Consider the following 19,773-nt stretch of genomic DNA (forward strand, 5'->3'; position numbering starts at 1 on the left):
CCACATACACACGATTTCCAACAGGGAGTGTGAGCAGGAGGCACAACGAGGACGACTGGACATAAAAAACTACACACTCACATGTTTTTCAAATCCAGCAAAGACACACATTCTCACATGGGATCGCTCTCTCTTCTTGCCTGGCCCGTATCCACGCAAGCAAGAAGGAATCGAAAGAACCCGGCGAAGGCACAAAAAACGCTCAGGGGTTCCTTGTTTTTTCGGCATAGGGTAGGAGCACAATCATTCGACCAATAAAACCAGATGGATGGATGATGTTTTTTTTCGAACATCGTACAAACAAACCGTAATTGAAATTCTAATTCTACACTACCGTGCGAAAAATCTCGATTTTCATCGATGTCGAGCCTCATTGAAATAAAATATTTTTATAGGTTTATGAAGGCTTGAGAAAAAGTGTCCTTATGTGCCAATTTTCGATCCATGTTTGTTAGAATTCTGGTCTTAAAGCTTTTCATTAAAAAATTCTTTGTAATGAAAACGTGATCTTGGCACTTACGCACAAAATTTCTGGACAAAGTTCGCTTTTAGAAAAAGTACTGAGAAGTTTTGCGAATTTTTGCCTAATTTTACAGATTAAAATCGTGCTGTATCATTAGTGCAACTAAAATATCATTGGAAGATATCTCGCGTAACAATAGGGCGATATTCAAAACTGAAAAGGCAATAGATGGCTCTTTTTCAATGGTAGTAAAAACGAAATCCTGAAGCAAAGAAAGCACCACGGAAGATGAACTAAACACAAAAAGTTATGTATTCACTTTACACTTGATTTCTAATCACTACTTTTTTGATTCAGTTTCCTTAATGCAGGCAATTTACGATTTTCATTATTTTCCATACGTTTTGACAGTTCTCCGACTACCATTCTTCCATGCGCTTGTGCAGTGTTGATCAGACTCATTTCCCCGAAATTCGAATTGTGAAGCCATGAACTGTTATAACTGTCCGTTGTATTCCTGAGATGGAGGGGGAGGTGGTTGGGCTTGAGTGTTGCACATGGGATCCGACAGTTTCGATCTCGGTGGGCCGCAATTCAAGTTTCGGTGAAATGATTCGCACTCACTCACTCACTCATTTCATTTCACCGAAACTTGAATTGTGGCTCTCTGGGATCAAAATTGATCGATTTTGTGCGCAGTACTCAAGCTTAACCATCTGCTTCTCTATCTTAGGAGGATAGATCATGGTTGTAGTAGTTCGTGGCTTCGTATTTCGGGAAATGTTATTTTCGGGGAAATGAGTCTGAACAACACTGCGCTTGTGTTGAAAGTTTGAGAAATTTGAGAATCCAGCGTAGCGCGATCAGTGAGTTGAATACAAACATCAGTGTCGCCGCTCGGCGGCCGGTAAGAGAAACTGAATGTTCGAAAGGTTGTTGTCTGTATTTTATGCCGCTGGCGCCAATTGTTAGCGTTTGAGAACAAAATAAACAGTCGTTACCCTATTCTAAAGGGCCAATGATCAAATTGTAAACAAATCGGGTTTTGATACCATTCGATAGCATCTACCAACACCTACAAACTATGCAAACATTGTCAACATAATCATAAAACTCACCGTTATAAACTTGATTTTCAAAACGGCCAATAATCGCTTTTTTTCCAAATCATTCATTGGCCCCGCTCGAAAAGGCCAATGATCGGTTCTCGTTCCATCAAGAGGGCCTACAATCGGAAAATTTCGCAAACTGTCATTGGCCTTAACATGGTGAGAGGCCAATGACTCTATCTTGCTCATTCATTGAAAACCGAAAAGGCCTAGCCTTGGGCCAAGCACGCTAATAAAATTCTATTTTAGCCAATAAAAAAGGCCCACGTCTTGTTTAAAATCGAAAATGGGCCAAGCATTTAAACTCATAATTTTTTCCACAATTTTGTCATTTTTGTTATTAGCATGTAGTAAATCGTCACTCAACTAGCATGAAATCACATTGATTGATATGAATGCTGAGAAATACGAATTGAAAATGTGGTGAATATTATTCAAATCGAATTTTCTCAGAGTCAACGATGTGAGGATTGGCTCATTTGAATTGTTACGCGAGATATTTTGAAAACTAATATCAACTCAATTTGACTTGCGGCTCATAGCAGTGGTGCAAACTGGATATGACCGAAGCTAGAAACTTCCTAGCTTATTGTAAAATTACTCAAGATGCTGGAGAGTTTCTTAAACAATTTTCTCACAGGAAAGAGATTTTTTTTCAAATCTGTAAAAGAGTACTATAAAGTACACTTGGACTAAACTGAAAAGAAATAAAAGCAATTTTACTAATATATTTGTCTTAATTTTCTTGTTGTATTCAATTTAGTTTTTTTTTCTTTATTTTCAAGACACCATTAAGGTCATTAAGGTTCAAGACTCTATTAAGGTCAAAAGTTAGAGTTTAAAAAATAAATGAAAATATCTCGCATAATTTGAGATCTCGCCCTAAAAGCCAATGATAACCAAATGTGTAGCTTGTTGTTACTGAGCAAACCAATTATATTTTTTATCTTAGTCCATTTATTTACATAAAAGCAGCGAGCTACACACTCGGTTACCAATGGCTTTAAGGGCGAGATCATAAGTTATGCGAGATATCTACAAATAACAACTTTTTTTGCCTAAATATTGAAGACAATAGTCAGATTAATATTCACAATGATTTTTTTTTTTAACATTCACTCAAACAAATTTGGCTGGGAGCCACTATTATAGATATTATAGATATTATAGATGCCAACAAATTTAATTCTTATCAAATTTTCGAATACTGTAATACGTTTACTTATTATAGTGAACATTGATTCTTAGCTATTTTTTTTAGTATTGACCAAAAATGTTCTTGTAGAAGTATATTTGTTAAAGGAAACCAGAGAAACTGAGAGCGAATTCTTAACCATTGAATCTGGACAGTGCCTCAAATATAGCAAATTATTTAATTTTTTTTATTTTTTTTGCAAAGGATTTGCTACAACCTTATGAAGATGCAAGCTTCATTAATTTAGTGGTTTGTTTTTGTGATTTCGATACTATATTTTGAATTTAAGCCTTCCATTCCCACGGCTTTTTTTCAATTATTTGATCGCCAAAACGGCATTTCTAGAAAATGTGCTTCAACAACAGGGGTTGAAAACAAAGCAAAATCACTTTCATATTTTTTTTCTGAAAATTAGTAGTTAGTTGATTATTTATCAGTAAACAGGTTGCATTTTTATCAATATATAGGATTGTTTATCAATATATAGATCACTTATTTCTATATTTAGCTCGATAAATAATTATCGTTGCTCATCGTACCAATTTAGCTCAATAAGTATTTGTCGAAAACCGGTCGATCAACTGTGTTATCATGAAAAAAAGGCTAATCTGTCACTTCACAAGATTATTTGGTTAGTTTTATCGGAAAAAAGTAGGCTTTAGTCCATTTAGCAAAAATAAATGGTACTGAAATTTTTGAACTACAAAAGAGTACATGTACTCTAAAAACAGTACGTATAGTAACCCTAGCTGTGTATAACAAGTGAGATTTGTTTAAGATGCATATATTTTGCACGAGATGCTACCGGTCTTGCCTTAATCAACGATTCTTTACGAATCTCTTGATAGTTCTCCAAAAGATCCACTTATTTGTCGCGAAATACTTCCAGGAATGCACATGACAATTGATACATAAGCATCTACATCTGGCTGTAGAAATTCAATAGCATTGATGTCACTTCGTGTTTAATTATGAGTACGGCAAACCTTCGACTGTCTTTCCCAGGTATTTTTGTGCGTAGAACATGCCCAACCCACCTCCAGTGCCACTGGCTATCATAGATGGACTGTAAGCTTCTCAGTTTAGTGTTTTCAGCATGATAAATTTCTTGAGAGACCAAACAGTCGTTGCGGTTGAGGATATTTTCGATTTCGAAATTTGTTCTTGACTGCCCAAGACATAGTATACTTCACCCACCTCAGCAAAACGAATCTTCGAGATCCCAACCGCTGAGAACTCGTTAATTTGTAATATCAAATTACGATACTTATTTGACAAAGATTTAGGCAATCAAAAATTTTTACAGGGAAATCGGTGATCAAGACCGATATTCAATAATGTTTACCGAGATCTCAGTTAATGTTTGACCGAGATTCGGCAGATAATTACCGAGACATCAGCTGCTATATTTTCGGTGAGCCCGTTTACCAAAGTGGATTTCTGAATTTCAGTAAGTAACTTTCACACAGGGGGGTGAAATGAACCAATAATAAGCTACCCAACATTGATTCAATATGGCGTCAAGTGTCTTTGTTTTGATTATTTTGGGACTGACAAAACATATGATTTTTTGATAGGAGACAGCAATGATACCTCACTGATGCGTAAAACATTTAACAAAATGTCGAAAAGAGGAAAAGCGCATTAAATACAACGATTCAACGCAATACATTTAATTGCCTGACACTAGCACTAGCAGCACATAAGCCGTACACTCGAAAATCCGGAGCAAGTTAGGGCAAACCAACCAGAAAGTGGGTACCAAAACGCGCAGTACCAAAAACGATGTGAGGAAGAGCCAAAATGTATGCAGGATGACAGCCGTGTCAGTTCTCTGCTTTCACACGATTCTAAGAAAAAAAAAATGATATAGAAGAATCATAATCATTCATCTTATTTAATGTTAATGTTAATAATTTATTATGGAAAACATTTTCCCAACATGAAAGTCGCTTAAGCTTGGCATCCGCTCACGTTCAAACATTCGGATTTTCCACAAAAATAGCCGCGAATTGCAAAAGTTGTACCATCATGGTTCATAAACTGGCGGTTTAATATTGCCGTTGTCTTATTCCAATCATAAAAAAACATTCATAATTTCTTATATTCTCAATGTCAGTGCGGCAAACGTCTAACTTGAATAAAAGTGATACTGGTGTCACGATTAAGCAGTTCGACAATTATCAAATACTAGAATTTCGCAACACGATGAAAACAATTCAAGTTTTATATCTAATTGATTTATTACTGAGGCACAATACCTACCTTAAATAGCACATGACACTATGACCGATAAATTGCTAACTTTTCTAATAGTAAATCCAATAGATACTTTGAATGACTTTTGCAGTCTCAGTTTTCATCCAATTGAGCTCAAATTTTGCGGGGACATTCAGTAATTAATCTCAAGTTGATTGAACGATGGGGAGCCAAAATGATTTTTTTAGCTACTCCAATACTTAAGATAGTTATTGAAACAATTGTAGCTCATGTTAATTTTAAGTATATTTCAATTAATGTGTGTCATCTCACTATGCCAGTATGGCTCAGTACTTCTTCCTCTACTTCTCTCTGGCGTTACGTTCCTACCGAGATAGAGCCTTTGAATTTTTCTAAATACCTTCGTGTTAACTTCTGCGTCTAGCTGGGCTTAGAACATTAATGGTGAAATTAACTTCGTGCAACATGATTTTTTTTTCAAATCAAATGATATTTTTCAAATCAAATGTACTTTCATTTTTTCATATTTTTATCATACATAATAGAAATATTATTCATGAACCGTCTAGTTAATTAAGACTTTTACTCAACGACTGGATTGATCATGACTTTGCTGCAAACATGTTAGATAATATATTAACTTCAAAACCGTGCGTGGAGAAGTGTTCCTAAATTGTTGTAGTACAGTCAGGTCTCCTATTAGACGCTGCCACCCACTTTATGCCCATCGTCATTTCTCTCGTTCAATTGATTCTACTGGAATTTGATAAGTAATATGCTCATACTATGCCTCAGTCACAAACGAAAACTCAGTTTCATCCGATTGCAAATAGCTCAGAAATTGCAGTGGGAGGAAAGTGGGTTGAGCATCTTATAGGAGCCCTGAATTGATACAGTAGTGCTTTAATTTTGATGTCCTGGAACTGGAATTCGGTTTCTGCACTAACCTGTCTTTACATATAATAGAACTGGATAAATACTGTTACATTTATTGCTGATGAATGAATAGCTAGACTTTACATTACATATACATTACAAACATTAAATTTATTCTTCTTCGTCTTGGCATGACGTCCTAACAACTACAGAGCCTGCTTCTCAGCTTTGTGTTGTTATGAGCACTTCCACTGTTATTAACTTTCTTTGCCATACTTGCCATTTTTGCATTCGTATATGCTGTGGCAAGTACGATAATACTCTATGCCCAGAGAAGTAAAGAAAAGATACTGGACCGACCGGGAATCGAACGCAGATACCTTCAGCATGGCTTTGCTTTGTAGCCGTGGACTCTAACCACTCGACTAAGGAATGATTACATTTATTAGTTAGTGTTATAATATGTAAATCCATTGACAGTTTACATCTAGATTGTTCTAAATAATAATTAAAAACAAGCACAGGGTTGAAAATTAGATCCCTCACCCTTCACTGGCCATGTCCACTTGCATACAACAAGCTCCTATAACGGCATGTATGCGTGCATGTGCGATATCAGTTTCACAGTTCAACAGTAGCAGCACATGTGTTCCCAAACGGCTCTCCGGCACTCTCTCCGCATTCGCTCACTCTCGCACTTCCCCTCCCGCACCAGCACCAGCACTGAGACGCTCATCGTCGACAGTTTCCTTGCATCATGCGCTTCCAGGAATAGCACACAGACCGATTCCGTCCGTCGTCCGGAGGACTTCGTCTGCGTTCGCCACCACGGTTTTATGAGAGCGTGTGTGCCATCTAACGGTACCTACCGTGAGTGTGTAGGATAGAGGTTTCTATTCGCATGCGAGCGGCGTCGGGCAGGACAAGAAGAAGGATGAATGAGACAGCGCGCAGCTTTTGAATGGTTGTTGGTAATTGAAGAGCGACAACAGCAATATATCGGTCAAAGAAGCGCGCTCGCTTGAACGGGACGGGATGCTGTTGCTAATTCTAGATCAGGGTTTGAAAGTAGGGTTGCTGGAGCATGGGGGTAATTATGATGAAAGAATGAGTTATTGAAAAGAGTTCTTTCAACAATCGGGTTTTGATTGGCAATGTGAATCAATGCGAAAACTATAGAGAAAATTGTGAACAACTATTAGGGATATCTTGTTGAGACTCGTTGAATGAAATTTCTAGATTCAACAAAGAAATATTTGAGACTTTACTACCGTTTTGAATCATATTACGGACAGCTTCAAATTCCGGACACTCTACTTTGTATGCGAAACATTTCACACGAAACATTTCAAGTTTTGCTCTTCGAAAGTTCTCACTTTCAAGCCTCGTTTTAATAAGCTTTCTCCATAAAAATCTAGGCAAACTTGTAATGCCCAACTGCCTTAGACGTTTCTTTAGTGGCTTGACGACTTCAACTGATGGTTTGACTTTTCTATTAATGATTTCCATAAGCTGTCCGTAATTCAAATCAAAGTGTCCGCAATGTGAGGCAAAAGTGAGGAAGCGTCCGGAATAAGAATCATGAAATGGCCACACATTTCGATTTATTTAAAATTATTCAAGTTACGGAAGCGTATTCTTTATCCACCATTTGAAAGTTAAGGGTTTCCGATGCTCGATAACGCTGAGAAATCATACAGAATGATTTATTTTGTATGCTCTATGCTGAGTTCTACTTCACTAAGGCCTTAAGTGTCCGTAATATGAATCAAAACGGTAACTTTCTTCAGATTCCAAGCAGTCGGGTCGATGTACCAATAGCAGCATAGCTAAGAACAAATATTCGTATAAAATCAAAAAATAACGCTAGCGTTATTAATTTTACTTCATCTGAAAGCTTTTTATCTTGGTGTTGTGGGAATAATTTGAAAACTACGAAAACTCATATGTTTGTTTTTATTATCGCTAATGCCACTATAGGAACACATGTGCCTATAGTAGCACTATTTATAATATCTGTTTCTATAGTAGCACTAGCATCACGGCGTTTGCAAAATACTAATCAAAATCGTATTTTTTCAAAACATTTATATTTTTCCTACAAAGTGTGTATCAAAAGCTTTCGTTTGATGTAAAAAAAGTTCTTAATTTACCAATTATTTCGTATAATAAAAAATAGTTTCTCTCAGTAGTGCTACTATAGGAACAATAGGTTTACTATAGGCGCAAAGGAGCTCAAATTTTAAGCAAAACTAATTATTTCGATCATTTTTTGAACAAAATCAAGCTGTGTATCAATGGTACTTAGATAAATAGCTTCTGATCTTCATGTCAAAAAATATTTTGAAAAGATTTAAAGTAAAATGGCCGTAAAAAGCCACTAGTGCAACTATAGGGGACTGTCCACTAAGGGAACACCGACCCTAGTTGCGAATAAAACTGATCCCAATAATGTATTCCACCAATAGGTTTCCTTGAAGTGGACGATATATCTAGATTCTAGACTAACGTGTGAAAGTGGGGGAATCATTTTTTTTAACGAAAGCGCTTCCGTTTATCCCGATTGTATTGGTAGACTCTACGAGTTCTGACAAAATCTATGATCTCTTGTTGTATTTAATGTCTGTTTGAAGAATTTTCTGAATATATCGAAAAAAAGGTTTTTCAACGTGTGTTTTATGATAAAGATAAAGATCCTCAAAGCTTGCTTGAATTTCCTCAACTCGTTAATAATTCGAGAACTATGTCCTGGCTGGTTTGAAATGGGTGGAGTTTTGTAAGATCGTATAAAATGCCAACGAAATGCTACCTACAAACGTGTAACTTACGGCAAGGCTTGTAGCATGTTTTTGGATTGCAGTCAAAAACCCACCATTCATCATCCAGGATGTTAACGAAGATCTTGTCGGAATATCTCAGATAATCTACCACGATTGAATCTACGATAATCGATGGTACTCGTAAAAACTTTATCCAAAGATCAAAGTATCTACAATTTACGTAGAGAAGCGTCATCAAATAATCTTGCCTATAACCTGCGCACTATAATAATCTGACACAGGTCTGTTTCAGGTATCCGTATCCCTCAGAGTAATAAACTTAACGCTTGGGACGAAACCACCATTAATTGCGACAGAAATTGGAGGACTTTATTTAAAGATCACTTCAGAAACTGGTCAAAGCTATCAGCAGATATTAATTATAATTCTTCCCAGGTTTTGATCGAGAATCTCAAATCGGCCAAGGATTTTTTTTTCGGAAGTTTTCAAGAAAATTTTTCTAAGAATCCCATTAATTCTTGTAATTTCAACTAAGGAGCTGTTTGAGGGAGTATTATAATGATTTTTTTCAGAAATTCCTCAAAGAAATCATTATCAAAAAGATTCTTCGAGTATTCCTTTTCGAATTCTTTCAAGAAAGACACTTAGAATTGCTTAACTTTCAGGAACTCTGAAAAACGATTTTTTTAGGATAACTTGAACAAATAATTCAAGAATTCCTTCCAAAATTTATTTTAAATTTTCTTGCATGATTTCCAATAATTAACGAGATATCTTTCAAGATTTTTTTCCGAGATTATGCCGCGATTTTTACCAACAGTGAAGTATATCAAGGATTCCCTCCAAAAGATCATCTTAAGATACCACATTTCATCCTCCAAATTTGTTTCAAGCGCTTTCTTTAGATGTCATGTGCAGGTACAAAACGAGCTGTTGGCGACAATCAAATTCGTCGAGTAATATGTCAAAATATTGTGCTCCAGAGGTTATGAAAATTTCTATAACAATTCAATCATCAGCAATCATCAAAAATGAGAATCCAGTTTAGCTAGTGTAGTGCAATGATAGATTTCCCTGAACATTACTTAAATTTTGAGCAAAAAAACTTGAATTGAAAGTTTGTAAAACAATGATGGTTATTTGCATCTCAAATCAAAAGTTTTTACGTGAATTCTTACACGATTCCGGAATTTTTCAAGGTTTTTAGTCGGAAATATAATATAAGAATTGCTTAACAAAATCCTTCAGGAAAATATTCATCTATTATGTTATGAATTTCACAACAAATCTTTAGGATTGTTTCTGTGCGTCCTTCAAGAAATATTCAAGAACTTCTAGGATTCTTCTCTTCCAGAAATCTCTTCTACAATTCTCAAAAGCTTAAACTGGTGTTTTGCAGGATTTTTATTCCAGCCATTCAATTTTTCTTTAAATACTATTAGAAGTTCTTCGACAAAGTTTTCAAGAAAATCATAAAAATCTTCCAAGAATTTCTGGATTTTTTTAAAGTTTCAGAAATTGAATATTTCTACTCTGCATGTTTGTTTTATCGAGGAAAATTTGTTTGTTTTTTCAAGGAAATATGTTTTCTAGAAATATGATCTTAAGGTCCTTTAGAGAATGTAATATTTTTTTCTGAGCACACCTTTAGAACTTTTTCTGGCAATTTCTCATGAAATTACATCATGAATGAGACAACGCGCAGCTTTTGAATGGTTGTTGGTAATTGAAGAGCGACAACAGCAATATATCGGTCAAAGAAGCGCGCTCGCTTGAACGGGACGGGATGCTGTTGCTAATTCTAGATCAGGGTTTGAAAGTAAGGTTGCTGGAGCATGGGGGTAATTATGATGAAAGAATGAGTTATTGAAAAGAGTTCTTTCAACAATCGGGTTTTGATTGGCAATGTGAATCAATGCGAAAACTATAGAGAAAATTGTGAACAACTTTTAGGGATATCTTGTTGAGACTCGTTGAATGAAATTTCTAGATTCAACAAAGAAATATTTGAGACTTCACTACCGTTTTGAATCATATTACGGACAGCTTCAAATTCCGGACACTCTACTTTGTATGCGAAACATTTCACACGAAACATTTCAAGTTTTGCTCTTCGAAAGTTCTCACTTTCAAGCCTCGTTTTAATAAGCTTTCTCCATAAAAATCTAGGCAAACTTGTAATGCCCAACTGCCTTAGACGTTTCTTTAGTGGCTTGACGACTTCAACTGATGGTTTGACTTTTCTATTAATGATTTCCATAAGCTGTCCGTAATTCAAATCAAAGTGTCCGCAATGTGAGGCAAAAGTGAGGAAGCGTCCGGAATAAGAATCATGAAATGGCCACACATTTCGATTTATTTAAAATTATTCAAGTTACGGAAGCGTATTCTTTATCCACCATTTGAAAGTTAAGGGTTTCCGATGCTCGATAACGCTGAGAAATCATACAGAATGATTTATTTTGTATGCTCTATGCTGAGTTCTACTTCACTAAGGCCTTAAGTGTCCGTAATATGAATCAAAACGGTAACTTTCTTCAGATTCCAAGCATTCGGGTCGATGTACCAATAGCCGCATAGCTAAGAACAAATATTCGTATAAAATCAAAAAATAACGCTAGCGTTATTAATTTTACTTCATCTGAAAGCTTTTTATCTTGGTGTTGTGGGAATAATTTGAAAACTACGAAAACTCATATGTTTGTTTTTATTATCGCTAATGCCACTATAGGAACACATGTGCCTATAGTAGCACTATTTATAATATCTGTTTCTATAGTAGCACTAGCATCACGGCGTTTGCAAAATACTAATCAAAATCGTATTTTTTCAAAACATTTATATTTTTCCTACAAAGTGTGTATCAAAAGCTTTCGTTTGATGTAAAAAAAGTTCTTAATTTACCAATTATTTCGTATAATAAAAAATAGTTTCTCTCAGTAGTGCTACTATAGGAACAATAGGTTTACTATAGGCGCAAAGGAGCTCAAATTTTAAGCAAAACTAATTATTTCGATCATTTTTTGAACAAAATCAAGCTGTGTATCAATGGTACTTAGATAAATAGCTTCTGATCTTCATGTCAAAAAATATTTTGAAAAGATTTAAAGTAAAATGGCCGTAAAAAGCCACTAGTGCAACTATAGGGGACTGTCCACTAAGGGAACACCGACCCTAGTTGCGAATAAAACTGATCCCAATAATGTATTCCACCAATAGGTTTCCTTGAAGTGGACGATATATCTAGATTCTAGACTAACGTGTGAAAGTGGGGGAATCATTTTTTTTAACGAAAGCGCTTCCGTTTATCCCGATTGTATTGGTAGACTCTACGAGTTCTGACAAAATCTATGATCTCTTGTTGTATTTAATGTCTGTTTGAAGAATTTTCTGAATATATCGAAAAAAAGGTTTTTCAACGTGTGTTTTATGATAAAGATAAAGATCCTCAAAGCTTGCTTGAATTTCCTCAACTCGTTAATAATTCGAGAACTATGTCCTGGCTGGTTTGAAATGGGTGGAGTTTTGTAAGATCGTATAAAATGCCAACGAAATGCTACCTACAAACGTGTAACTTACGGCAAGGCTTGTAGCATGTTTTTGGATTGCAGTCAAAAACCCACCATTCATCATCCAGGATGTTAACGAAGATCTTGTCGGAATATCTCAGATAATCTACCACGATTGAATCTACGATAATCGATGGTACTCGTAAAAACTTTATCCAAAGATCAAAGTATCTACAATTTACGTAGAGAAGCGTCATCAAATAATCTTGCCTATAACCTGCGCACTATAATAATCTGACACAGGTCTGTTTCAGGTATCCGTATCCCTCAGAGTAATAAACTTAACGCTTGGGACGAAACCACCATTAATTGCGACAGAAATTGGAGGACTTTATTTAAAGATCACTTTAGAAACTGGTCAAAGCTATCAGCAGATATTAATTATAATTCTTCCCAGGTTTTGATCGAGAATCTCAAATCGGCCAAGGATTTTTTTTTCGGAAGTTTTCAAGAAAATTTTTCTAAGAATCCCATTAATTCTTGTAATTTCAACTAAGGAGCTGTTTGAGGGAGTATTATAATGATTTTTTTCAGAAATTCCTCAAAGAAATCATTATCAAAAAGATTCATCGAGTATTCCTTTTCGAATTCTTTCAAGAAAGACACTTAGAATTGCTTAACTTTCAGGAACTCTGAAAAACGATTTTTTTAGGATAACTTGAACAAATAATTCAAGAATTCCTTCCAAAATTTATTTTAAATTTTCTTGCATGATTTCCAATAATTAACGAGATATCTTTCAAGATTTTTTTTCCGAGATTATGCCGCGATTTTTACCAACAGTGAAGTATATCAAGGATTCCCTCCAAAAGATCATCTTAAGATACCACATTTCATCCTCCAAATTTGTTTCAAGCGCTTTCTTTAGATGTCATGTGCAGGTACAAAACGAGCTGTTGGCAACAATCAAATTCGTCGAGTAATATGTCAAAATATTGTGCTCCAGAGGTTATGAAAATTTCTATAACAATTCAATCATCAGCAATCATCAAAAATGAGAATCCAGTTTAGCTAGTGTAGTGCAATGATAGATTTCCCTGAACATTACTTAAATTTTGAGCAAAAAAACTTGAATTGAAAGTTTGTAAAACAATGATGGTTATTTGCATCTCAAATCAAAAGTTTTTACGTGAATTCTTACACGATTCCGGAATTTTTCAAGGTTTTTAGTCGGAAATATAATATAAGAATTGCTTAACAAAATCCTTCAGGAAAATATTCATCTATTATGTTATGAATTTCACAACAAATCTTTAGGATTGTTTCTGTGCGTCCTTCAAGAAATATTCAAGAACTTCTAGGATTCTTCTCTTCCAGAAATCTCTTCTACAATTCTCAAAAGCTTAAACTGGTGTTTTGCAGGATTTTTATTCCAGCCAATCAATTTTTCTTTAAATACTATTAGAAGTTCTTCGACAAAGTTTTCAAGAAAATCATAAAAATCTTCCAAGAATTTCTGGATTTTTTTAAAGTTTCAGAAATTGAATATTTCTACTCTGCATGTTTGTTTTATCGAGGAAAATTTGTTTGTTTTTTCAAGGAAATATGTTTTCTAGAAATATGATCTTAAGGTCCTTTAGAGAATGTAATATTTTTTTCTGATCACACCTTTAGAACTTTTTCTGGCAATTTCTCATGAAATTACATCAATTATTCTACCTTGGTTTACACCAGAAATTACTTTATTGATTTTGTAAGGAATTCGCCTAAAAATATGCTGCAAAAAATGCACCACGGATGCATCCGGCAAAATGACCAACATTTTAAGCTTTCGTACATTATTGGTTGTCGGCTATCTCAGTCTTGATCTGCGAATGTTTTAATATATTTTGCCTGACGTTTCGGCCATTTGTTGTGGCCTTTTTCAAGGGAAAACTATGTTGTACAAATATACAATTAGTTCTAAATTTTGTTAGTCTAGTCTGATTTGTCTTAAATAGTCAAACGTTTTTGTCCTTATTGATTTAGCTGTTCTGCGTATCGAGTGTTCATAATTTTGCTTATTTGTACTAATTTTTAAACCATTAATGTTGGTCACTTTGTCACAGATTTAATTACAGTTGCAAACAATTGATTCAAAATGGTGATTTATTGTTGTCTAGCTAAGATTTCTTTTTGAGTTCAACTTTGAATTGCTTAGAACATATTTCTAGAAACTATTTTGGGTAAACGCTCTAGTGGTGTCTTTAAGAAATATTGCAGTAAATGTTTCAAGAATACCTCCAAGGTTTTATAATAAAACCACATAAAAACCCCTAAGGAAATATTTTGGTAATTATTCTTGGATTTTATCAGAAACTATCCAAGGAATTATTTCACAGGTTGTTAAAATTCTTTAAGAACTCACTCCAGGGTTTATTCCTGGAATCCGTTGAGAAATAACTTGAGGATTCCTTTCAAATTTGATGCAGCGGTAACTCTTAGCATGTTTCTAAGAAATTTCCGAAGAGAAAGAGAAGCGTGCTCTGTTATGAATGAACAAATTTGTGTCCTTGAGTGCATTCCATCCTTACAGAAATTTGTCAGCAATAAATGTGGAATGTTTCAAATAAATTGACTGCAGAATAGAAAAAATAAAAACATATATTGAAGAATTAATTAACTACATTCAGGAATGCATAGGAAAACTATTGATCGTCAATCAGTTCGGACGCGTTTTTAATCGCTCCCGGTCGCGCACTTTTCATTTAAATTGTTATTGCTAACGTTTCGTTTTTTTTTTGTACGTGCTAGATACCGGTGTAAAGTGTTTTCGTGTGCTCTTCTAAATTCTAATCACACAATAAAAGAAACCTCAAAGTTTGAGTCAAAACCATTAAAATTTAGAGGTGCCGCAAGCGACTTGAGAGAAAATTTTGTAAGTTAGGAAAAGTGTTCATAACTTCGTTATTTTTTAACCAACTTTGAAGCTTTTGGCATTATTATCCTCAAAATTTAATTTATAGAAAATTAGTCTTATTTAGAAATTTTCCCTCTTTTGACAACAAAATTCTTTTTGTTTGGCCATAACTTTATTAATACCTAACCAGTTCCATTTTTAAAATGCATTCGAATCTAATTAAGTTGTTTTTGAGCTGTGCATACGACAATTTTAATTTAAAAAGGAGTTTTGGCTTAGCTGTTTAGCAAAAAATACCCAAACATATGGCTTTTAAATGAAAAATATAAAACATATTGATGGTCTATTACTTTTTTGACGGAAATTACATTTTTACTATTTTACTGAAATTTATAAAGCATCTTGTCAAGCTGAATGGTGTATTTTTTTTTTTTGCTATTGCTATCACCCTTCAGAGGATGAACAACATAACGGCCTACTTTTCCCAACAAAAGAAACAGTTTCGAAAAGTGCTACTTTTTAGCTCTGTTCATAAGCGATTCTTCCAATGTCTATGGATTTCTAATAAACTTAGTCCATTAACTCCAGATTATTCATTCGCTGCTCGATCCGGAACTTGCTGTTGTCTTTATGATATGGAATCAGAACGCTCAGTGGACGTAGTGAAGGCAAAAGAGTCAAGACTGTTCGGTAAGCATATTGGTACAGGAAAAGTAATATGATTTAAAACTACTTGTTGTTGTTGCTAAGACCTTTCTGAAGGCTTGACATATGAGAAAAATCTATAACAGACCTTTGATTTTAGACAATATTTGATGCTCTGCAAATTTCACATAAATTTAATTTTAAAGAGAATATTGCTAAGAACTTTAAAATTGGTTTGAAAACTACAAATATATGAAGTTTTCACTGAACGTCATACTTTATAATTTGAAAATTCCCCTTTAAGTCAATTACGCCACTTCTAAAACGTAATATTCTTGAGGTTTCTTTTTTATGTGATTTAAATTCGGAAGAGTACATGAATTTTTGATTTTGTGAACTTTCGAAAAATAAGCCACGCCCTACTGCCAATGTACGTTAAACTGTAATTTTTAACCTGAAGTTTAAGTGAAGATAGTTTTTTTTGTCGGAAGACTTCAAATACTGCCACACAATCCTATATCTTGACAATATGTCATATGTCCTCAAAATATACTCATTTCTTCACATCTTTCATCCCTGGTCAGGTTCTTAAATTCCATAGCTTACATATCGCAGCTGCCATGGTTTCAATCATAGAACCTGCAATTCAATAAAATAGAACACCTCGCAATTCCATCCCACTCCATCCTCTACAAATAGTCTCATTTCCGATACGCCTCCGATAGGCTTATTTCCGGTCCCATCCTTGCCGAAGCACTCACACGCACAAACCCACGCCTGTTCGCACCCAAATCATCGTCCGTTGCACTCCCAAGTTGCCCCTATATGCACTTCGGAAGCGCCAAATTTCCGTTAAACTTTTCCATCGAACCAATCCTCAGTCAGACCTCAGTTGCACTCAACCACCGAACCGGCAGCGGAAGAAACCTGAAAATTAATACATTTTCAAGAAATTTTAATTTATTTAAATTGAAAATCTCTCTGTGGCTGCACTCCAGGTTCTAGGATGCGAGTCGAACGACGAACGAAAAAAAACCCTTACATCCTGATGAAGACGACGGTCTCCGATTTTTTTTCCCCGATTGTCTTCTTGAATCCATTCAATCAGCGACCCCCGGGCCTCCGAAAGGATCTCCGTTATCGCTTTTTTGGTATCGGAAACTTGCGTGTTTAGTGCGTGTTTTATGAGATAGGTTTTTTTTCGTTCGTCTTCACACACAGCGAGGATAGATCACTTCGCAGCGAAGATTACCCGGAGAAACCGTTCCAGAAAAACAACGGTCCCTCGTCAAAGATCGGATTCCCATTTCCTCAGCCTTCAGCGAGTGACGAGAGCACTCCCGAATGCATCCCGATCCCGGGTACGCCAAATAATAGAAAAAACGCTTTCTCACTCGCTTATGCTTAATTATATCTTTGATTTATATCAATAACAAAAGATCCTCGTCGGATGAATGATGAGCATGGAAATGCGAGGATAGGGAAAAAACAGCCTTCCTGTCCCAAGGATCCGAGGAGTCCGAGAGCAGGACGAAGAATAGAATAAAAAAAATCACGTGTGAATCGCGCTAGGGAAAAAATACCGTTACACACGGGTTCTATTTCTTACCCCCTAAAGAAGTCGAGGGACCGAAGCGGCTGCAGCGAAACCACCACCGTGAGGGTCCTGCTAGATGAGTTTTTTTTCTTCGGAGCGGTGATTTTTTCGTTCCCTTGCCATTCCCTTAAGCCATTAAAATATGCATAAAAAACGACCCACGGTTAGTTTGGAAGGGATAGCAAGGACCGCGCACGCATCTTGGAAGAAATTTGTGCGTACGGGAACGCGACTGATCCTCGGAAGGCTCGCAAAGGAAGCAAACATCTAGCGTAGAATAACACAGATTGAAAAATCTATCCTTGGAACAGTGGAACAATTTACCTATTCGCTTTCTTCTAGGGGTCGCTTTTTTCCGTCGTTTTCTTTCTAACGGATGAACCGACAATGAAAGGTGCCGCTGCTAGGGATGCTGATACCGGTTGAGAAACCGGTGGGTAACGAATTATGGCCAAAAAGCCAAAAACTGTTCTCGAAAATATAAGCTGGTTTGAAAAACGTCCTAGACACAATATGAAAATATTTATATGATAAATATTTTTGTATATAATGTATATCTTTCCTTGTAGATGATTTTGAACATTGTTTTACCCCTTTTCAATTTAATTTAGTCTAGGACCAACTTCGATAATACAATTAGTTATTGAATTAACTTTCTGCAGTTTTCTTTAGTATCACAAACAACTAATAAAGATAAGATTGCGATCCCTAGCGCGACAACAAATCGAAGAGCCCAAACGGAACCGTGAAAAAAATATCCCTACATCCCCTATGCCAGGGTAAAAAAAACTCTAACACTGCTATCCGTAAGAATTCCTACAAGAACTACATTTTTTTTAAGGCACCGAAAAATCTACATAAAGATTGCGCGAGGATTGCAACCGTTTGAGGGTCCCGTGTTTTTATTTTTACAAAAAATGTTTACAAAATTTTCTGCTATCAAGCTTTATAGCTTGATGCAAAACAGTGTTTATATCGCTCTTGTAACAGAAATTTGAAACGAATGGGACTGAAAATCCTAGTGCCTTTACCTCGCGCTGTGCATACACAAATTTATTCTATTCTCGGAAGTTTTTTAAAACTATCTTAAGCAATAAAACAATACATGCTAGAGCTTCAGAAACAGTACTTTTCAGTGCTAATGATCCCTTTACGATCCTTGTTTGGACCAGCGCCTTTGATTTTTCGTTGGACCCGTTAGTGAAAGCTAGCGGTGGTAATCCTTCTTAGACACCGTCTTGGAAAAAAAACCTCTTAGAAGGTCTTAGAAGGTCTCTTCCACTCCTATTCACTAAACATGGTTGCAACAACAAACAAAAGGAAGGATGAATCTCTGAAATCACCTTTCATAAAAGTGGGTTTAAAACTGTAACTAAATGTGGTAAAAATGAAAGAAAAGGTGTTTTTTTTCCTGAATTCTCGCTTTCTTCCAAGGGTGAAATGGCTAATGTTGATAATTACACCGAAATGAGCAATCAGTTCGATGCTTTAGACAAATTTTCCGAACTTCAAATCTAAGCAGCCTCTAGCCTCGGCTGTTTGATTCCAGAGAAGAATTGAAAAGTGCCGTTAATCGTGAACAGTTGTTCCGAATTTTAAGGATTTATGCAGGAGATATTGAACTCCATTAGGGCAATTAAGGTTTCCTTCCAAATCGTAATGATCGACTGGATGGAGTATGTGGTGGTGTTGCTGTCATCATTCATAGGCGCACAAAACATCAACTTTATTCGTCATTTGAAACCAAAGTTTTCGAAACTTTAGGTGTTTTTGATGATACACACCTTCGTGAATATACTTTCATAGCTGCCTATTTGCCTTGTTGATTCACTGGACAGCATGTTAATTTGCTCCAAAATGACTCACGAAAATTGACTCAAAATGAGTCAAACATTTTTGTTATTGATGACTCGAAAGCCTCGCTCATGGAATAATTCGCAAAGTAATTCCAATGGTAGAATTTTATTTAATGAGTGCTTTTCAGGATATTTCTCAATTCAATACCCTGATAGCCCTACTTGTTTTTTTATATTCTAGAAATCCATCTACGATTGATTGGGTCTTAACCTACTGTAGTTACCTTTGTAGCTAACTGGTTACTCACCCATAAAAAAATCCTGAAAGTATCGTTATCCAGCTTTTCACGCTCGCCATGCTATAAAATATTAGACAGAAGCTGACTACCACCACTGAACTGAAACTCGATAATAAATCCTTGGTAACCTATCAGTCACTATAATAACTTTTATTGCTTTTCTATCACTTAAACTAAAGTATAATTATTATTATTATATTGTAATAATATAATATAATAAAATAACTTTAATCGCTTAATAATCATTCATTTAGGTTTATAATCATTTTAAGGCTTCATAGCATAGCATAGCAAAGACTGACTGTACATGTCAATGGTTGCTACTCCGTGATTGATCGGAACTGGTAAGAATTGCACTACGATCCAAATGAATAAGGGATGGGAG

The 19,773-nt window shown here is 35.5% G+C and overlaps 1 protein-coding gene across 1 annotated transcript in view; it reads right to left on the minus strand.

Moving 5' to 3' along the window:
• The window catches only part of LOC110677894 (B-cell lymphoma/leukemia 11B), a 279,886-nt gene that overhangs the window by 82,595 nt on the left and 177,518 nt on the right, over positions 1-19,773 (minus strand). The window lies entirely within an intron of this gene.

The sequence above is a fragment of the Aedes aegypti genome, chromosome 3, assembly GCF_002204515.2.
Source record: "Aedes aegypti strain LVP_AGWG chromosome 3, AaegL5.0 Primary Assembly, whole genome shotgun sequence".
In the NCBI taxonomy this organism is placed as follows: domain Eukaryota; kingdom Metazoa; phylum Arthropoda; class Insecta; order Diptera; family Culicidae; genus Aedes; species Aedes aegypti.